At 38.6% G+C, this 20392-nt stretch overlaps 1 long non-coding RNA gene across 1 annotated transcript in view; it reads right to left on the reverse strand.

Annotated features, from left to right (window-relative positions):
* Nucleotides 1–20392, reverse strand: part of LOC120374299 — an 89114-nt gene that overhangs the window by 66513 nt on the left and 2209 nt on the right. Inside the window, exon 2 of the long non-coding RNA XR_005585992.1 lies at nucleotides 16540–16610. This is a non-coding gene — a long non-coding RNA (uncharacterized LOC120374299). The remainder of the gene's footprint in view (nucleotides 1–16539; nucleotides 16611–20392) is intronic.

Consider the following 20392-nt stretch of genomic DNA (forward strand, 5'->3'; position numbering starts at 1 on the left):
GGAGTTTCTTCCGCTCTGGGTCTTCGGCGGCAATTCGGCGGCAGGCCCCCCCCCACCAAAAACCCCAGGCCCCCTGAATCCTCTGGGCAGCCCTGCCTAAAGTCAGCATTACTTGCCCAGGGAACATCACCCTAATGGAAAAGGGATCTTATATCCCTATGCCACACTGATTTCTGGCTGCATTTCAAGCCCCTGTGGAGCTGTTTGTTGCCCATGTAAGGCTATGTCTACACTGCACTTTTGTCGCCAGGGGTGTGAAAAAAAACACACCCCTCTCCAACAAAAAGGCTTTAATGAAAAGCACCAGTGTGAACAGCGCTTTGTCAGCAGGAGACACTCTCCAGCCAACAAAGCTACCACTCTCTCATTGGGGGTGGTTTTCTTTTGTTGGCAGGAGAGCTCAGTCCTACCGACAAAGAGCAGCTACACTGCAAACTGCAGCGTAGACATAGCCTAAGTTACAGCAGTCCTTAGATTGTTGTAACCTCGTGCAGAGTGACTGGCCCAGACCAGGTTCAGCACCAGGATTAGGGCACTGCGACACACCTCAAAATGCTCTATTAGGATCACCAATTGAGAGTCTCATGAATGGGACAAAAACTTTAATATTAATGTGTAACATACTTATTGAGCCAAACCTCGAAGTAGTTACAAAAGAAGCACACACCAGCAAACAAGACTGAAGTAACACTACTACAAAAATGCCCGTTACCTCCATTGCAAATGAAAGAGTATATTATATGTTGAAGGGAAAATGGCTGGCAACCTGCCATGATAATAACCATGCTATCTGCGCCAACGTTGTACACCACAACTCATGAGGGACAGTTCTAAAGATGGAACCAAAGACATGTAAATAAAATCAAGGAGGACACTGAATCTCTGTTTCTTAAGGTCATCCAGAATGCTGTTCACAGATAGAAGTAATACATGCCCACCAGGAGGAGTAATCACAGGCTCCAGATGGTGGATAACTCTCAGCACTGAACAGGCCACCACAGAAGGAACTATTCTGAAAACAAAAAAGTGACTCTGCAATTATGAAGCCATCAAGGTTCCAAGACAGTAGTCTTTGCCTGATGTCCAAAGAGAGGTCTTTCATCTATCAGGAGGTTCAGGTTGTCTCTTCTGACCTTTATCCTTGGCATCTCAATTTATGTTTTTTATTGATCAGTTGCATTATTTTAGATTGGTATTGTATTTAACTTCCTTTTAAAAAAAATTAAAAGGAAGACAATATTAATCACTGAAGTCAGTGGATACTGATCCCTGTTTAACCAACAGTGGTATTAACTTTTATAACCCTGGTGACTGCACAAGGAAATTAAATTTAATTTCTCATCAGCATTCCTGTTTGTCAGATTTTTAAACACAGACTGCACAATGTTTTTGCTGAGTTTGTTTCCTATCTATGACCTTGGAATGAGCAACAGTCAAATTGACATTCTGAGTAGCCTATTCCCTTAACTCTATTTTAACAAGAATATCATCCAGAAATTCTGTGGCGGTATCTAATTAATATCAAGATTGTTTAGATTCTTTTTGAAGATCTAGACATGATGCTAAGCTAAATGGAAAGGAAGGTTACTTACTTTGTACGATAATTGGAGTTCTTTGAGATGTGTGGTCTGTATCTGTATTCAACTTGAGGTGCACATGCTCCATGTGCCTGAAATCAGAGGATTTTTCACTAGATATGGCCATTGGTCTGCACCTGAGCCCTTCTCCTCCTAATGCTTTGAACTGACAGCATAAGGGGCAATGCAGACAAACCACCTCTTCAGTTCCCTTTATACCTCAAATAGCCCTAGGATAAGACTCCATAGTGGAGGGATACAAGGGCAGGTAGTAAAATACAGATAGGGATCACACATCTCAAAGAATTCCAGTTACTGTAACAAGGTAAGTAATCTTCATTTCTTCTTCTAGTGATAGTCTCTATATACATAGGGAGGAGGAGGGTGTGAAGGACCTTGCTTCACCACAGATTGTAGGACTGCTCTGCCAAGAGATGCAACTGCTGTAGGAGCCTGTACTGAGGCACAATGTCTCACAAAGATATGAACAGAGCCCCACATTGCTGCTCTGCAGATCTCTAGGAGAGGGAAGTTTCATAGCGAGGTCACTGATGTAGCCTGGGCTCTAGTCAAGTGCACCCTTCCACTTTGACAGAGAGGGGTCACAGTCAGCTCACAACAAAGCAGGTTGCAGCCTGAAATCCATTTGGACAGTCTCTGTGAGGAGAGAGGAAGCTTCCCCTCTCATATGTTAGGCAAGCAAACAATGAGTCTGGGAAATTTTCTGAATAACTGCATCCTCTACAGGTAGGCTAAAGCTCAACAGACATCCAGAGGGTGGAACTTCCTGACCTCTCTGGTGGCATAGTGCTTCAGATAGAAGACAGGTAAGTGGATGACCAGGTTCAGGTTGAATTCCAAGATTACTTTGGGAGTGAACTTAGTGTGTAACCTCAAGGAAACCTTATCCTTATGGAAGACTGTATAAGAAGTGGTAGCCATAGGGGAGCTGGGTGCCCTTATTCTTCTGGCTGTGGTGATTGCAACCAGAGATGCAACCTTCACAGAGAGATGTGTGAATGAACATGAAGCTAAAGGTTTAAATGGGGTATTGATCAATGCTGATAGGACAAGATTGAGATCCCACATCAGGGTAGGTTTCAGCACATATTGGATCAGTCCCTTCAGAAACCTTATTATAGCAGGATCAGCAAAGATTGAATGGCTCTCCATCGGAGAGTGAAAAAAGGAACTGATGGATAGCCCTAACATTTTTAGAGGGAGGTGGTGGTCTAGAATAGTAGGGATCTCAGAACCTTCCAAGGTTATCTGACAATGCAGGTTACAGGTAGAAAAGCTTTTCTATTTTGCTGTGTAGTATACTTTCATGGAATCTTTTCCAGTATTGTTAAAGATGGATTGTACAACCTCTGAGCATGACTTTTCTAAGTCCATCATCTATCCAAATATCATGCTGTTAGATGATGGGATGCTGGGTTGGGATGTCTGCTTTTGTCCTCAGTCAGTAGGTTTGAGAAGAGCTAAATATGCATGTGTGGTCACAAGGACATCTGAAGAATGCTCAGGAACCAGAACTGCATGGACCATTGGAGAGCAATCAGGATGACCAGCACTCTATCTTGTCTGATCTTCCTCAGGCATCAAGATAAAAGAGAGATGAGCAGAAATCTGTACATCAGTTGTTCTGACCATTGAACTAGAAATGCCTCCCCTCTGGAGTTGTGGAGGCATGGGCTGGATATTTTTTTCCACAATGGGAATCCCCACTTCTTAAGGATGTTCTATATCCCCAAGTTGTGTAGTTCCCACTCTTGAATTCTGAAGAAATGTCTACTGAGACTGCGTGACAAGTGTGTATGCATCTCTGGAAGATGCACTGCTGAATTGCACCAATTCCAGCGATTGACAGCTTCTATGAAGAGAAGGGTAGATTTTGCTCTTCCTTTTTTGTTGATATAATGAACTGTTGTCATGTTGTGTGACTTAACTTGAAAGTGCAAGATCTGAATAAATGGTTGGAATTGTTTTCCAGGCTTCATGTACTGCACACAACTCCAGAAAGCTTACGTGAAACTGGAATTCTTGGTGGGTCCAGTTTTATGTGTTTGTCAAAGTAGGTTCCCCACCCTAGCAGGGAGGCATCTGTAATCATTTTTTATCTGGGTGGAGGAGGGATGACAGAAACCCCCATGAACACAGTTGCCCTGTTTCCCCACCAGGATAGTGAAGTCAGAACTCTGTGGGGGAGCAAGATCAGTTTGTCCATGCTGTCCTTCCTTTGCACACAGACCGTCTGTGACAAAACCTGTAGACAACAAAAAAATGAAGTCTTGTAAAGGGAGTCACGTAAGTACATGAGGCTGTGTGTCCTAGAAGACGAGTTCGAACTGTTGTCCATAGGCTTAGCCAAAACTGAACAATGAGGTCTTTCATAGCCTGGAATCTGTCCTGAGGTAGGTATGCTTTGGCTTTGATTGAATCTAGGGTTATTCCAAAAAAGTCTATAGTCTGTATGTTTACATGGAGTCCTACAGAGTGAAGAATGGTAAGGACAGGATTGTTGTCCATACTTTGTGATATGACTGCCCTGTGAGAAGCCAATCATCGACGTAGGGAACATTGACAAACCCTGACAATGCAGATGACCTGCCACTACTAACACCACCTTTGTGAATACTAACGGTGCTGCCAAGAGGCCAAAGGGGAGCACTCTGTATTGGCATTGGTTTAGGAGATTCCTATGCTTCAGCAGAGGCCTATGTGCAGGGTAGATGTCTTTGTGGAAACAAGCATCCTTTAAATCTACAGCTGTGACCCAATTGCCTTAGTTTAGTGAAGGGATTATAGAGGCCAGAATGACCATTCTGAACCCCAGGCAGCTGTCTCAGAGCTACTATGTTCCTCCAGCCTCCCTTATTCTGGAGGATGAGGAAATATCTTGAGTAAAATCCTGTTCCCTGCACTGAAGATGTACCAGCTCTATGGCTCCCAGATGGAGCCAGGAGTCTATTTCTTGTCTGAGAGTCCTCTAATGTGAGGGGTCCCCACAGAGGAACAAGGAAAGGAATTGTAGGGATAATGAGGAAGTCCTCATAGAGAAGGGTATCACTGGTCAAAGGTTGGGCAGTCCAATCTATGGGAGAGGAAAGGTTCCCATGAAGTCTTGGAACCTCTGTTGAGGCTGACTACCCATCTTGATAATGATGGTGAAGCTCTCCTGATTCTGGATTTATCAGAAGAGAAAGAAGACTCTATATTGATGGGCAGTGCTGTCAGTACTGGAAGTCTTCTTATGCCTGGTCAATGGTACCAGTGAGTGGCGAATTGATGGTGTAGGGACCTGCCTAGTTGGGACTGGATCCAACAGTATTGGCGATTCTGGGTCCATATAAATCAGTGATTCTCAACCTATTTACCATTGTGGGATGCATATGCATCTATCTATAGATGTTATGTGGGCCACAGCCACACTATATACTACCTGTATGGCACTGAGGATGTCACATGGGCTGCACCTGTGTGCTGATTGGGCCTCAAGCAGCCCTCAGGTTGAGAAACACTGGTATAGATAGTAAGATCCTCTAGAGCAGTGTATCAAGCCTCTCATGTTGGAGCGCAGGCTGGGCTTCTGCCTTCCAGCAGTAATGGCTTCAGATTGGCAGTGTTTTTTGGTAACAACAACTCCACCTCTCTCAGCATCAGTAGTGTCGATGTAGGAGGTGTCTTCTCCCTTCTTTCCTTTGCCAGTGCTAAGGATTGTCCTTCCCCATGGCTATGGATAGTTTGGGGGCACTTTTGACTCCCAGCGCCAAGGTGGGATGTACCATGCTTCTTGTGAGCTCCTGACACTCTGATCTTGGGGCACAGAGTCTCAACTGACTTTGAGGGTGTCAGAAAGGAGGTCCTCTTTTTTGTAGGAGGACTTGGAGGGAAATTTCTCATATTTCTTTTGAGTCTGTGTGCTTTTGCCGTTTTTCTACACAACTTCAGGTGTGCAGCAGGGATGCATTCCTGTCCTGGCACTATTCTGTTCAGCTATTGATTGGTTTAGGACGTGCTGCTCCACACATTGGACTCAAGGTTGGTCAAGAACTGTTCACTGACCAAGATTATACTGACAATGTTACCTCGCTTCTGGAGGAGTTAGAGAATTTCAGCCTTCCAAGGTCTCCAAGACACTACTTGAACTATGAGGCTGAACATCTCCTGGCAGAAGACCAAGGTTCAGAATCTTGGAGCTGGGCCACCAGAATCTCCAGTGTAGGTGGGATCGAGTACCATGGAGCATGTTGACAAGTTCCTCTACCTAGGTTGCAAGCAGGGTTCCAACAACTGCAGCAAACTGGACATTCTTTGATGACTAGGTCTTGTCACCTCCTGCGCGAAGTCTGTGTCTCACTTACTGATGCAAAAAATCTTTGTGTTGAGGCAAGATTCAGAATCTATGAAACCTATGTACTACCTGTATTGCTATATGGGTCAGAAACCCAGATCTTTTTCCAGGCAGACTTGGAGTGACCAAAGGCATTCCATATGCACTATCAGCATCAAATCCTGACTATAAAGTGGTTTGAACTTGTGTGAAATGTCAGTCTCACAGAAATCTGGTCTTCCTTCAAGCACCCATTATATTCAAAAGAAGCATTGCATGCTCTTCGGCCATGTCACCAGGATGGACAAAAATACCCCAGCATGCCATCCCTCAAATGCTCCATCATTGTGTGAAGGGCTGCATGCCCTGATCCTAGCCTGGTACTGCCCATGGTGCTGCCCCAGAGATTTGTGGATTCGCAGGATAGAGCCAGATCTGGGAACTTCACTATACAATGCCTGGCGAGACACCATCAACTATGGTCATTCGGACTGGTGCAACGGTCCTCAGTAGACTATACATGTGATGATGATGATCCTCTTATCCTCCTCATGTCTCCATTTGGAAGAGACTTTAGCCCTGCTCTGATTAGCCCTGGAGCTGGAGACCGCCATGCTTCTCAGTGCCTCTCACTGAAATACAGGGGGAGGGGGGAGACAGGCCAGGAGTAGGACTCATACGGTATGTCTACACTAGCAGTGGGAGCAAGTCTCCTAGTCCAGGTAGGCAGACTTAGGCTAGTTCTGCTTGAGCAAGCATGCTTAAATTAGGAGTGTAGATAGAGCGGCTCGGGTTGCAGCTTGGGCTCAGACCAGGGGTTAGCTGGGTTTGACAGCCAAGCTGCTGCCGAAAACGCAACATCCACACTGCTATTTTTAGTGTGTTAGCTTGAGCGGAGATAACAGAAGTTAGTCTATCCAGACTGAGAGGCATGCTCCCAGCTGCATTGTGGATATACCCATCAGGATATACCCATGGTACTGATGCATTTAGCAAGGGAAGGACCATCAGATGTTGCACTTTGAGAGGATGTGAGCTTCCTTGAGGCACTAAAGGCAAGTTCTGTGGTCATCACTGACTAGGGGCAGGCAACACAGATTTTAAATCGCAGGATCTTGGGTATAATTGGCACCCAATAAGGCGGCGGGGTGGGGTGGGGGAATAGGAGGACTATTCCCATAGCCTACAAACTGCTAAACTGTTTTGTCGTAAAACAGGTTTAATAAACTACTTGCAATTATCTACAATTTTAGAATATAGAATCCCAGCTAAAGCTGAGGACACTGAAGAAGGTCAGTCTCAGAATACAGGCAGTCTGCACCACCTCATATGCCACCAGTTCTGAGATCAAGGAGGGGAAGGGTACAGGCATGGACCAACAGACACTACTAGTGAAAAAGCTTTCCGTCTCAGGTGCATGGAACACATAAGCACCTCAAGTAGAATATATATATGGCAATAGGGACCATCTCTCAGAGAAGACACACCTCATACTTAAAATGTTAAGCTAAAGGAAACTCAGTAGTCATCATCTTATCGGGATGCGAAGCCACAGCATTTACCTGTATACCTAAAGGCAAATTAAGCCCTTTGCTCTTGTATCTCTCCTATGAAAGCCATATGAAACAGACTTAAGGTTTTCCATTTTAAAAAGAATTTTCCTTATCAAATCATTTAATTTACTACAGTATTACAGCACCTTCTTCTCTCAGAAGCTAAGAAGAAAGCAATTTGGGGTGATCTTGTGGCAATGAAAATTTAGTATTACAGGTGCTTTTAAGGATCTTTTTCAGGCATATAAAATATAACCTTCAAAGGCTTCTTTGATGTGCTCTTGTCTTATCTAATGATGGATGCACACAGTGTGCTGTGCACGTTTATCTACTTTTAAAAAAAAATAGAAAGTGATAAGATAAAGGTAAAGTATTTTTAAAAGTGGAGCTATTTAGCTTTTTTAATCAACTCTGAAATTAAATTCCCCTTAGACAAATGATCATATTCATGAACTTTTTTTCTATTTCAGATCTTATTTTCATTTATATTGGAATGAGCTGGCTCCCAAACAAAATACCAATAGGCCACAAAAGGATCTGCTAAGGCACAGAACCTTAAGGACATCTCTATATTGCAGTCAAGGGGATTGTTATATCTTCTTCAAACTACTTTAGTCTCCTGTTGTGCAGAAGAGAACTATCAAGGATATTTGTGGTGCCTGACGGAATTACTGAGGTACAACTGATTAGGAGAGTTTGACACTAATTCTGTCCAGTTGGAGAGGCTTTCTGACCTGCCAAAAGAGCTGTATAATCCAACCATATAAGAGCAGGCATTGCCTATTTCAAGAGTGGGTGTCTCTTTAATGGCATTAAATGGACTGACTAAAGCTTTTTCATTTGCAAGATCAGCACTTTTGTTCTATTCTGGGGATGGAACATAGATACTGAAGATCTCCTTTTTACAAGCTATATAACATGACCTGTGCATAAACTGTATCACGTATTAACGACAATTATATGCTGTGACATGTTTATCTAAATATTTTCTGTTTCATCCAGTTATATTATATTTATGATCTAAACATCATTCTGAAAATGGACTCAATAAAACGGTTAAAAAAACGTCCAATTGGTTAAAAGTGAACAAATGTGGCCATGTATCTTAACACCTGGAAAAACTCAGAGCATGCCCAGCTGGCTGCTAGCTGGTCACACATTCCTAAGTTTACAATTACTACCAGTGTTCTCAAACCAGGCTCATTGACAAACAGTTGCAGATGGCTAAAATGCTTATGTTTGGAAACAGCTTTACTCAGCAAAATCTTAGAAAAATAGTGCATCAATAGAAGCATTTGTATATGGAAATATCAGCATATGAGTACAGTTTTCCAGTGTTGTCACGTATGACCTGCATGCTGGTTGCAGCATATAAAATGAAAACGTATTTTGTGTCATATCATGTACAAGACAAAGGTAGCTAAGAAAAAATGCAGGTTAAATCCACCTATGAGGAAATACAGAAGTGGGAAATACTTGTAATGAGGAAGGGAAGAGAGCATGAGCAAGAACACCTTCCTAACTTTTAGGAATAGTACCATATAGCACACTTCTTAGAATGCTGGCAGTGACTGTTTGTAACCTCACAGTTTCCCTTTAAGTTGCACTACTCCAGCTTAATATTTCTTAAAGGCAGTGTCCTTGAAGGCAATGTGAGGTGGTTCTCTTCTTATGGTACTTGGTCTTCAATGATTGTTGGTGGTTGGTACTAGAATAATTTTTTTCCTGCATTAGAGGATACAACACACTGGCTTTAATGGTTAGAGCAGGGAAATAGCAGTCAGGACTCCTAAATTCTGCTCCCAGCTCAGCCACTAACTTGCTATGTGAATGTTTACTTCTCTGTGCCTCAAAGCTTGTCTACATGGGGAATTCATGGGAAAGTTAGTGTGAAATAACTAGGGTGTGAGTTTAAAGCAGTATGGCTATTCTGCACTAACTGCTCTTGTGGACACACACACACACATTCCACACTAAATGTCTTTTTGCAGTTTAGATTAATCCACTTTGGATTCAGCAATAACTGTTCCACACTAGCTATTCTGGTCTCTCCCCCTTGTAGACAAGCATCAGTTTAACCATATGTCAAAGTAGTGTAATATTACTTACCTAGCTCATACAGGTTTGTGAAGCTTAATTAATGTTTTAAAAACTACTTTGAGACGCATGGATGGAAAATTATAGATACCATAACAGAAAAGTATTATCATTGTATACGCTATGAAACTAATTTGAGAGTAGTGTAACATTTGTGGGTTTGTTTGTTTGTTTTTTTTAATTCAGCTTTTCAAATTATTTACTGAACAGGGAACAGGAAAGAAAACATAAAACTATGTTGTGCCCACTATAGTAATTGGAAAGTTCACACAATGGGAAATTATTCTGTTCTCACTATTTATAGAAATGATAATATGCAAAACAGAAGTTTCAAAAATTGCATTTGACATTTCTCATCCATCTGCAGGTGGGAGCTATCTTACTAAAAAAGTGACACTATTTGTGACACTGGCATTGTGGGAACAGTTATGAAAAGTGGTATATTATTTTTATCAAGTTTAAATATGTGACAAAAATTAAAAAATAGACTATTAAGGTTTAAACATAAAAGCAGAAGAATTTAACTTTGAATTATCACACTTCTGACTGTTAAGTGTCAAGCATGCTAGAAACTGATTTGACAGAAATGATTAAATATCACTTTTCAGCAAGATGGCTATAACTAGAAATTTCAACAGAAACATCTACAGAAAACCCCCCAGATCTCTAAATATCTAGATCACTTAATTAATGTTCTGATAAGAAAACAATCTGACTATTCTTTCTTCCATAACAGAACATGAAATTCATACTCTAAGTTTGGTCATAAAAAGTTAATTGTACAATTTCCTAAGTAAAGAAATTACAGGAGAGCAAATAGAGCATCAAACAGTATTCTGCTGTTTTCTGCACAAGAGTCACACCAGAATGATTAGTACAGATTAACAGGTGATCATCTTCATACATGTGATCAACAAGACCAAAGGTCACCATGGTTTTAATTTACCATATGCTATAAAATTCATATCTTAAACTGACTTAACATACATTTTTCAGATATTATGCATGCCTTGGAGTCAGAAAATCACAAGTCAGATTACACATCACTCACTGTAAACTCCTATTAATATTCTGACCCAACACAGTATGTAGTATAGAGCTGCTCCCTAGAATGTTAAGCCTTCTGTTTCCTTGGGCCTGATCTTGCACTCCTTTACACAGGCAAGCTCTCAGTGCAGATGATAGGAATTTTGCCAGCGTAAGGAGGGCAAGATCAGCCCCATTCTTCATGACTGTACTGATAATTCACTCTGTACTCCTTATTACTACTATTTTGTGACAGCCATTTATAAACTCCCAATATTTTAACTTCAATTATAAGACATTGGTTTCATTCTGGTAAAGGAACTGATGAATTCTATGCTTGATTAACCCCCTTTCAAGAAGCTTCAAACATATTTCATGAATATTACATGACAAATTTCAACTTCTAATTCCCTCTTTTTCTAGTATTACTTTATTCAGCCTGCAACTCCATAGGCCAATGCTGATTCTAAATAGGTCTGATGAACTCTAAATGACTTCTATGTATATAAATAGAACATAACAAGCTATTAAATCTTACAACAAACTGTGCTATGCCAAAATAGTTGCTCTGGATTTTTGAACAGCAATTGAAGGATCTGTGTTGATAACCTACCAGCAACCTGGTAAAATAATTATGGGTGCAATATATTTTTTCGAATTAATCTTTCCTTAAATAATACATTTAATTTTATTCCTCTTTTTTCCTTCTATATTCCACGCAGGTAAAAAGAGCAAAAGAATAAATTAGTACCCTAAAACTTTCACTAGCATATATTATGTCACTAGTTTAGGATTTCAATACAGGAGTGCCTTACTATAGATAGATATGCATGTAGAAATCTAAAAAGAAATGGTAAGGCTTTTTATATAAAGAACAAAATAACTAAAAAATATACAACCTTTAAAGAACTAAGGTGTTGTAAAAAGAAACTAAATATTTTTACTATCTAGAGAAAAGGTCATAATGAGGAAAGAAAATAGTGCATCTGCAATTTACAATAGTTATCATGTGTCTAGTGGTTAAAGCAGAGTACTGGGTGACTGGAGGCCAGTCCCCTCACCACTCTGCATTTGGCTGGATGTGTCACCCTAGGAAAGTGTCTTATTTACTCTGTTTTTTTAGTTTTTGTATCTGAAAAAAAGGAATAATGATCAAATCTTGATACTATATCATCTTTGTACATCATACAAATGATCTTGGTACTATAAAAGCATTTTAGATCCTTGGATGAAAAACTTGAATAAGTGCAAAGTATTATTTACCATTTTTATTGTTAGGCATTACATTCAGTTTCCCTTGATGTGTGATACATGATTTACTTATTATCAGAAATGAGCTGAAACAGGAATTTGAAATCCAAATCTCTTTGAATTTCAAGAGAGGTCAGGGGCTAAGGTTTGGATTCAAAAGCCCACCCTTACAGTTTTGATTTTGGGTTGGAGGTGTCCTATTTTCTGGTTCTGGTTCAGATGCAGTAGAAAGTTCACAAAAACAGTCATGAGATTTCAGCTCAAGATGACAAAAATCCCACAAAATTTCACTTGTCTACTGCAATGTCTGTCATTTTGACCTGAAAACTTCTAAAACAGAATACTTGCCCTCATTTAGCATTTAATCTGAATTAAGCTAAGCCTCATGCAGTTCTGGATCTGATAATCATCTTTTTAGACTAGCTCCAATTATTGTTCTTAATAAAACATTTAGTTCAGATATCACTATCTATCAAATTTTGAATATTATTTGCAGGCAGAGGCAAATATGTGATTCATGTGGTTTTGTCTTATTGAACAGTATGCAACAAATGAATGTTGAAGATGTACAGTGTTCGATAGGGCTATAGTTATCCAAATAATGAATTAAACAAGCAAGGTATTTGTGAATGATTGTAAGATAGATATAAGAAAAATGGCTGCAGATGCATGGTAGTAGAAAAAGTTTACAGCCTAAAACCCTAACTGTAAACATTATTTGAGCATTTTAAGAGTAAAGATATCTTACCAGTGATATCTCTATCAAGTTCTAAGTATCTTCAAAAATTGTCTGTCCAAACACAGCATTACTGAGCTGCTGCACTGTTATACTGTTGGATGCAAATCATTATGAGATTACTACAGTATATAAAGGATTTTGATGTGGATTGTAAATATGAATCAGTGTCTTCAGTAGAATGAATTAAATAATTAAAGTTATGGGGCTAGATTGCCTCTTCAGCCCACTGAGATGCATATTGTCTGCTCAGCAGAAACTCCTGAAGGCATTGTGGGTGAGGCAAGGAAAATGTGTCCAGGAGTGCTTGGAGAGCACATAGTAGCAGGATTTGCTACACCCATTCTCAGGGTACAGCATGCATTCCCCTACAACAGCCCAGCTCTTCTAGTTAGGAAAGAGGTGCCAGCAACCTTTAAATAAGCAGTCATTTGTCCTTTACTCAAGAAACTATCTTGGGACATTGATAATCTTGCCAATTATTATCTTGAACTTTTCTTTTGCGGAGAGGAGGTTGTTACCAAACAATTTGGTCTGAAATTTTAAGATGTCTTTGACAACTTTCAGTCTGGTTTTCAGCTTGAGTATGGTAAAAAGTGTATTGGTCTCATTGGGTCATTCTCTTCTGCTTGAGATGGACAATGATCAGGCATTGGTGCTGGAACTAGGAGTGCTCCGGCACCACCTGGCTTGAAGTGGATTCCATCATATACAGGGTTTACAGTTTGGTTCAATGGCTCTCAGCACCCCCACTGTACAAATTGCTTAAGCACCCCTGTGATCAGGTGTCTGTGAAGATTCTTTTAAATCTATCAGAAGCTTTTGATAAGTTGACAATGAGGTTTTCTTCACTTGCTTGTGGACCAACTCCTATCCTGAATTTAACATCTCAATCTTGCCACCATTTAATAAAATTCAATAAATGATTATTTCTAAATGTAGAATTTACATTATGTTGTGAAATGATGTCATCTAAACCTATATCTTTAATGATTAATCCTGACAGTATTAGACAGAGAGGATCATGAGGACATGTTCTTTTGAAACTGTCTTCTATTCATCTTTCCTCAGAATACCCAGATTATTTTCAGATGATCCAATATACAGAGTATTCAGGTTAAAAAAAATAGTGAATGTCCCCTTCGCTCTTTCTCTTTTTAAGGTCACAAACTGGTAATTTTATGTTACTTGGCATCACAGAATCCCCCTCATAATGGGTTTTCTAGGGCATTAAAATCCATAATAATCTTCTCATATGTCCAGTTTTTTTTAACCTTTATGGTCTTCATTAACACTATGATCATTTGACAAAGAAGAATAAACCCATGTATATTTAATATAATACACTGTACTCAGAATAATTCATGCACCTTATAAAAAGAACCCTTTAATACATATTTTTAATTTAAATGGTGAAGCATGAAAGATTTCGGAACTGAAGAATGTTTTAAAAATGCAGTGATTCAATTAATGCCGAGTTTATGCATGCATGAACAATTTGACCTGGGTTTGAACGCAATATTTTAATAATGCAGCTGCCATATTCATTGGTCTCTACATTTCCTGGAAGCTAATCTGCTAAACAATTTACAGTATTAATCTGCTGTGTTTCCGTTCTCTGAGTGCTGATTTGGTAATGCTCCACAGTTGCATGACATTTCATTAAATCTCTACTCTTTTTTTTTTAAATGTTGAAAACACCTACAAATACTCCAAAGTTAAGTGAATAAAAAGTGTCTTTATAGATAATGTTTTCAGCTGAAAGCAGACTAATGTCTGAGTTGCAGTTGATTATAATGAACCTCTAGTTCCATTTGATTTGTACTATAATCTCTAAAACATTATACAGTACAGCCCATGCAGTTTTAAAAGGGCAGGCTTCACAGTTTGATGATTTTTCTTTTCCAAGAGACTGACCTGATCACAGCATAGTCAAAATAAAGGAACTGTATATTTCAGCACATCAGTAATAGAATCTTTATAATGAATCATATACAAAAATTAGATGAACTATTATACTGAGATTAGATAAATTAACATTGCACAGAATTACCTATTAGATATAAGTAATCCAAGACACATGCTCTTATTTGTACTGACATAATGGCCCATTCTACATTTAGTATTATTTCCATATAATCAAAGATAATCATGACTTGAATTTTTGGGCCTGATCCAGCCTGTTCTGGAGAAGTTTTATGGAGGACGCCAATTTTCTTTAAAAGGAGTTTGCGAATAGATTTGCAGGCTTAGACCCTAAAAGTGTAATTATTTTTTCTCAGGAGTTTAGATTTGTTTCACAAAAGAGTAAATTTGAGAGTATATAGATATAAAACCAAATTCAGGATTTGATCCTTCAAACATTTACACACATGAGCAATTTGGTAATTTCACTCATATGAGTAATCCAAGCCAATGGAGTCATTAACAAAGTTATTCATATGTGTAAGTAGTACAAGACTGGCCCTCCCGGGATGTAAAACACTAAAATAACTTTGGATACACATTCATATTCAGAAAAGAGAAATTAACTAAGAAATTCTATAATTGTAAATGAGAGCAGCAATATAGTGAATATTTCATCATATATTGTGAGACTGTTCAGTAGTGGAAGATAGGATTAACATATTACTTTAAAACATTCCATTCCTTTCTGCATCTGTTTACTGATAATAAAAGAAACAGCTGTTCTAAAACATAACATACTAACAGGTGTAAACTGTTCATTTGAGATTTTAAACAGGAATTATATTCCATTTCCCCTTTAGCTATTTTGAAATTATATTCTAAATACTACTCCCATTATTTTAAACTATTAATTTATATTTGCTTAACTTCTGGTCATTGATAAAAAAAATACACATATGGAGTTAGCTTACTTCTAGTTTTGCGCAAAAGAGTCTGTTCTTATACAGTACACATCCTGAACTAATTATGCCAGATGTTTTCCATAAAATGTTTGGTCACACAATTAAGCAGCTTTGCTTTAGCAAATGTTCTATATCAAATTTACTGCAGAAAAGCATCATAATTATGAAGTAACACTGTATCAAATTCACAGCACTAATATCTCACCATGTTTAGTTAAACTATATATGATAATGGAGCTTGAAATTGTGTATTTACCTTAAGTAAGTCCTCCAAATCATCTGCAACCATGTTGTGCTTAATTCCAAGCCATTAACAAAAGATTTAATATTTCCATATTTGAACTCCCAATAATTTTAGATATGATACACATAGCACTTAAACATAACAAAAAGCCACATCTGATAGCTTTCCTTCTACAAAACAGTGTATGCACTGCAACTTTATTACAACCCAGTCAGTAACCCCATTTTATCAATGCTTGAATATAAATTAAACAAACCAGACTGAAATCCTTAGTATTTGTATATTAAATATTGCTATATGCTTGGACATTTATTTCAGAATTGTATATTTATAAACAAGCTGCACTTATAAAATATGCATCAACTATCAAGGGTCAGATTTGCAACCCTGCCTCGTATCAGTGAGCACTTACACAAGTAGTAGCAACATGTGTACTTGGAAGCCAAAGGTGAAATGAGACTACTCTTGTAAGTGGTCACACTAAAGTGAGGCTGCTTATGTAAATCCTAGCCAATATGCAAAACAAGATGTACAATCTAGTGCTAAATAGTTAAACCCCTTTAATAATACAACTAAAGCCCCAGTTCTACAAACACCTATCACATAGGGCTTATTGCTATCTGTGATTTGGCATTGCTCATCGAAATAAGCAATACACCTGTTTATGTTTACTGTACAGTACTACTCTGGAAATGTTGCTCCCTTTGTTCTCCACATTTAAAAAAGGAACAACCCCAAAGTAGTCTGAAGTATTCCACTCACTTCTTCTTTTCCTAAAATAACATTTCTCCAATTAACTTTCAGAAGTTTCCTTTCACAAACATGCTAATTATATACATCAGTAAACATTACCTTGACAACTTCACATTTACACACACAGGGACAAGAACGACCTCTCTCTTCTTTCGCGCAATAAGATCCTTCTGTAGATAAAAAGAATTTTTTTTAGTATTTTGTATACAAATACTTTCTAAACTTGAGCTAGGCAGATACTTGATCTGGAACTACTTCATAGGAGTTGCCATACTTGCCCAGATAGTGGTACATCTAGTCCAGCAAGGCTGGTACCAGACACTTCAGAACGTTCAAGGTTGCTTGAAAGCAAAAACTGTTTTCTAAATGATTATGCTGTTGACCAATCTGGGCATATTTTGGGAGAAATCACTGGAAGTATCATCAGTGATACCACATTCATGTGACTGAAGATGAGAAAAGAAAGATTAGTTAGGATGAAAGATACTTTGGCTCACCCAATGCCAAACTCAGATTATATGCTGTGCATGTATCCATTCTAATTGTAAATAGATAAAACAGCCAGCAGAGGGCAATGCAAATACTAGCAGTCTAGCCTTAAATGTCCAGCACTCTACAGATGTGATGGAAATTACTCTGTGGATGATGGTGAATAATGCATACCAGCGTAACAACTCTACAAAAGACAATCTACACTATTCATTTCAATCATTATCTCGTTCCACCGACAATGTTAAGAACTCTGAAAGAAGAGCTGAGTAATATTTGTTGCCTAAGTACAACACGATACTAGTATCGGAAAGTAAATTAGTACAGTGAAATGGTTTAAAACCATGGTTCTCAGCCAGGGGTACGTGGACCCCTGGGGTGCACAAAGGTCTTCCTGGTCTTTTACACCAAGCTACATAAAAAGCACTAGTGAAGTCTGTACAAACTAAAATTTCATACAATTACTCATTTATACTGCTCTATATACTACATACTGAAATGTAAGTACAATATTTATATTCCAATTGATTTATTTTATAATTATTTGGTAAAAATGAGAAACCGAGCAATTTTTCAGGAATAGAGTGCTGTGACACTTTTTTATTTTTAGGTCTGATTTTGTAAGCAAGTAGTTTTTAAGTGAGGTGAAACTTGGGGGTACGCAAGACAAATCAGACTCCTGCAGAAGGTACAGCAGTCTGGAAAGGTTGAGAGCCACTGGTTTAAAATATTAGTAATATTTTATAAATAAGCATCAATGCTGTACAAAAATTTAAATGCCTTTGCATTAATAGAATCTGTTCATAGAAGAATCTCTTAAAGGAAGTAGTGGAAGACATGTGACTTGGGACAATTAGAAACAGATTGTAAGGGAACCACAAAATGTAGTGTAAAGAACTATATTGTACTGGTCAACACATGTACAAAGACCTAATAGTTTTTTCTCTCCATTTTTATGATTCATATGTTAATACCATACACAGTGGACATTAATGGTCTCCTAGATCTAAAATAGCTCCAAAGCACCCCTGAGGGAAGTCTCCATTCTTCAGCCATCTGAAAGCACCAGCTAGTGAAAGAGCCTACAGTTATTGCAGGATAGTAGTCCCTGACACAATACATTAATGAAAAGGGATAAAATAATTCCCAAATCTTTGGCCAACATCTGCATGCCAGATTCTTCTTGTTCATCTTGGAGCCATGAGAATGACATTAACCTTGATTTATGTGACCCTTTCCACAACTTTGTGCAGGAATGGGACAAACTAAAGGTATAGGTTTGATTAAAGCACCAGGGAATAGGTAGAGCATCCATTACAACTCTTCCTTATATATACACCTATTGGAGAAAGGAGTCAAATTCCTGTACTCCCTTCTGAAGAGCAGGTCTCTTTTTGGCCAGCTTCACTTGTGAACTAGAAAGTGAAATAAGGTGTTTATGCAGAAGCCACTCTCCTGAGTGGAACTACCAATACCTCAGTCAGTCTTCTACATAGAAAACCTGCCTTCAAATACCCTACAGTGTATTTTTACTTTGCTCAGATTAAAGAACACTAGTCTTCATACCACAGTGATTCACTCTGTATCTGTCACAGGGCACTCTACTCACTGCTGGGTGGTGCCCCCTTTGGGCAATTCTAGGGCTTATCTCTGCTCAGTTCAGCACCCCCTTCCATATCTTCCACCATCTGCAGCTCTCCTCTCTCTCAGAGTCACAGCATGGCTGCTTCACGACTCAGCCTTCTGACCCATCCACATTGTGATTCTCCCTCGGGTAGAAGTTCCTATGTTCTCTCACAGGTGAGCTTCTTTCTAATTAAGCCTCTCCACACAGCCTCAATCTCTTTCATTTGCTGCTTAGTTGTCTGATTGGACAACTAAGCCTAATTCAGCTCTGCCAGGGTCAGTGTGGGAAATACACTCCATCACACCTTCTTTCCTGTGCTTCTTCAGGTAGATGACAAGTTAATTGTTGTGTAAATAAACCATTACAATAAAATAGCAAGCACTTTCCCAGAGACCCATAAAAGTCCTCCTTTTTAGGATGCTTGTATCAAGAGCTGCATCTGTGGACAATTGCTTTTGTTGTACAATTATGGAGGCAAACTGGGTTATCCAAATAAGGAAGCTTGTTGGATCTTTGATTATCATTATATATAAAGACTTTCAGAAATGTACCCCTGACATTTTTCTTTGCAGCCTCCCTCTATAGTAAGGATGCCTTCAGACGGAAAGTAGTGAGCAAAACTTGTTTATGACCTAATGTTTCCTGCTTTTTAAGAAACTCTGCTTTGAGGACATGCAAAGAACCAGCCAGATACCCAACAAGCCTTGCAGGATTATGGAGGTGAAAACTAATATAGCGCTCTCCATTCTAAAGTTATTTTTTATTGTTTGTAATGTGGTACTGCCTGTATGGACCCAATCAGAATCAAGGCCTTCTTGTGCTAGACACTGTACAAGCAGATTTTATATATTAAAAAAACCCCAAACCACAGTCGCTGCCCTGAAGAGCTTACAATCAAAGATAAACGTTGATCATAATGGTATCTGTGACACACCACATTATTTTGTTTTAAATGTAAGAATAAGACATAGCTAAATAGTGACTTTTAAATGGCAGCCACCACACACAGTTGAGACTAGCTGACAATATATAATACTCCCTAAGAGGCTGTCTGTTGAGGAAATTTAAGTGACATATCACTCTACAAAAGGTATGAGTAATCACCAATAGACCCACCTTTGGATTGTTCCTCATGTCATTATTGCAGTTTCTGAGAGGGAACCAATATGTTGTACTTTGTTTAGACTTTTGTGTAGCAAAACCTGAGATTAGGATAATTCTAGTGTTTAGAAGAAAGGGCCTTTAAAAGTAGGGTAAATCATATGGGCCTTTCTAGCCTTTACCTCAGGAAAAACAACCAAAATAATTTCCCAACTCAGTAGCGTTGAAAGTCAAATGGAAATTATCTAAAGTACTTATATGGCTCCCATCATTAGCATCACAATGCCTCACAATCTTTAATATATTTATCTTCATAATAGCTCTGTGAGGTACTATTGTATGGCTGCCATATTTTATATTGTATGGATTATATTCTCTTAACTACTGTGTCCATTAAATATCTTAATGATTTGTTAGACATAAGCATATACACACAAATGTAATGGTATCTATGTATGTTTGTTGTAAGGATGTGATAAATCTTTGAATGGGATTCAAATCATGCATTAATCTATTCAAATCATAAATATCTGAATTCCTCAAACCTTAGTCCACAAGACTATGTGCCAATTCTTATTCTGTATATATTATAAAAATACAAGTATCTTTAATTGTAATTTATATTGTTTTATACCTGGAAAAGGAAACAACATAACAGTTCAGTAATCAGAGTACTGCATGTTATAACAAGTAGCTGAATAAAGTTCATAAATATATTTGTTTAAACTGTATCCA

This window comes from Mauremys reevesii, linkage group 11 (assembly GCF_016161935.1).
Source record: "Mauremys reevesii isolate NIE-2019 linkage group 11, ASM1616193v1, whole genome shotgun sequence".
NCBI classification, from domain to species: domain Eukaryota; kingdom Metazoa; phylum Chordata; order Testudines; family Geoemydidae; genus Mauremys; species Mauremys reevesii.